Genomic DNA, 2,455 nt, shown 5'->3' on the forward strand with positions numbered 1-2,455 from the left:
CACACATATCCATAAAATAAATCATATATATATGTATATATATATATATATATTTTTTTTTTTTCCACACAACAAAGCTTTATTCATCCTCAGCGACTAAAGACAAGCTCACTGGCGCCTCACTTGAGAATGCTGTCATCTTGAGCTTCTGCCAGTTCTCTCTCAATGTTTCAGCACATCTAGTCCCTTCTTTTCCTCTGCTGCTACTCTCCTCTCCTCCTCTGCCCAGGGTTTGAGGTAACTGTAGGGTCTGGCGCCATAGGGCATGCCAAAGACCAGGGCAGAATATAGGCAAAACTTGATGAGCATGGAGACGTGAACCGGGGACACCATGTCTGTGACCTTTGCACCGGATATATATTGGTTTTTTGAAACAAGAGTTTCTCTGTGTAGCCTTAGCTGTTCTGGACTCGGAATGTAGACCAGGCTTGGCTTCAAACTAATTGTGACCCACCTGCCTCTGCCTCCCTGAGTGCTGCAATTACAGGCGTGCACCTCCATGCCCAGCTAAATCTTTTATATTTTTATTTTTGTTTTTTGAGACGGGGTTTCTCTTTGTAGCCTTGGCTGTCCTAGACTCTCTTTGTAGACCAGATTGGCCTTGAACTCACGGAGAGCTGCCTGCCTCTACCTCCTGAGTGCTGGGATTAAAGGTATGCCACCACCACCTGGCTTATATTTTATGTGTATGGATATTTGCTGGTGCATATGTCTATGGGTGCTGGGAATCAGACCTAGGTCTTCTGGAAGGACAACCTGAACCATCTCTTGTCTGACAAAAATTTTTTTCAAGACAGGGTTTCTCTTTTACTCCCAGCTGTCCTGGACCCACTTTGTAGACCAGGCTAGCCTCAAATTCACAGAAATCCACTGCCTTTGCCTCCTGAGTGGTGGGATTAAAGGCGTGGGCCACCACTCCCTGCTTCATCTGACAAAATTAAAAAAAAAATTTTTTTTTCTAGAGTGGGGCATAGTGGTGCATGCCTGTAATCACAGTGTTGGGAGACAGGACAAAGATTTGGTCAGCCTTGGCTATATAGTGAGTTAACAACCAACCCCATTACTGCAGTGACCATCTCAAAACACAAAATTGTTAAAAGGTAGATGTAGACCCTCGAGACCTGAAGGTAACAGGCACATCTGCATCCCAGCATTGAAGGGCACTTCCTACATCACGGTGCGGACTCTGAGAATACAGCGTGGTACCAACACAGATGGCAAGGGCTACACCTAGAGCATGCTGGGCCCAGAGAGCACCTGGCCCAAAGGGAGCTCAGGCTTCCAGGCCCTGCTTAGCCCACTATCACCCAAGACCCCCACCAGGAGGCGGATCTGGCCCAGAGCCTCAGCGGACAGTGGAGTATCTCAAGATGATGTTGCCTGTTGAGACTGGCTGGATTCGCGGATCTGAGCAACTCCACTATAGTCCCCATGGGACTCGGAGCCCTGTCTGGCTCCAACCCGAAGTAGGTCAGATTTCAGATAAGCTGGTAGTTTTCCTGTAAGCAATGAAACCCTACAGTGTACTTAATGAGAAACAGACTCCTCGACTTACCTCAGCACGCAGAACCAGAAAGGAAGATGTCTCAGTCTGCTGGGCCCGAGTCCCCACCAACCCTCTCCAAACTGTCCCTCTGGCCACAGCCTTGCCTTTCCAGGGCAGCTACGCACTCCTAAAGCCCTGTCTGTGCTGCCCGGCTCCTCTGCCTGGCACCCACGGGCTCTGGAGTCTATCACTCCCTTCCGGCAGAGCAGGTAGGGCTCTTGGACCCTGCGGCTGACTCATGGTATGACCTTTGTGACCATCCTGCCTGGAGTCTTGACCTGAAAGGAAGATGCTGCACTGTATATTGTTCCTACACATAGTACCCTACAGCTCCGACGTCTGCATTCCCTTCCATGTCCCTTCCTCAAAGGTCTCTATGGAGATCTCTCCAGCCTCCAACTTGTATGCCTAGCTTCCCTATCGACTCACCATCTGCACTGGCGGTACAGTGGTAAATACAACTCCTCCACACCAGTCCATGCCAACGGCCTCAGTGTATAAACTTGATTGCCTCTGGAAACAGGTGTCACTTTATATCTATCACAGTCTCTTTGTTTTTTAACAGGGCGGGTCCTAGAACTGTAAGTCAGGCTGGCCTTGAACACACAATCCTTCTAGCTCAGCCTCCTGAATGCTGAGACCACAGGCGTGCAGCGCCACAGCCTGATAGTCCATCTCAAGACGCCTGAGACCAGCAACCCTCTCCACAGTTGGGATCACAGGCCTCTGATAATCATCCTGTTGGGAAAAGTACCAACAACTCCTCGGATGGCCAATGGCCACAGTCAGTGTATGAGGGGGGGTGGGGTGCGGAGAGGAAGCAAAGCAATGATAAGGCACCTCAGGGTGCTTGGCAGGGGCCGCTTTGCACAAGCTCAACCCTGACATCCCGAAACAGTGTAGGCAGCA

The 2,455-nt window shown here is 49.9% G+C and overlaps 1 pseudogene across 1 annotated transcript; it reads right to left on the reverse strand.

The window, feature by feature from the left end:
- Positions 1–52: 52 nt before the first annotated feature.
- LOC311590175 (ATP synthase subunit e, mitochondrial-like) lies at positions 53–865 on the reverse strand (annotated as a pseudogene). Its single transcript has one exon. The product of its transcript is annotated as an ATP synthase subunit e, mitochondrial-like (transcript).
- Between the last annotated feature and the right edge of the window lie 1,590 nt (positions 866–2,455).

The sequence above is a fragment of the Acomys minous genome (genome assembly GCF_964271855.1).
Source record: "Acomys minous genome assembly, chromosome: 19".
NCBI lineage: Eukaryota > Metazoa > Chordata > Mammalia > Rodentia > Muridae > Acomys > Acomys minous.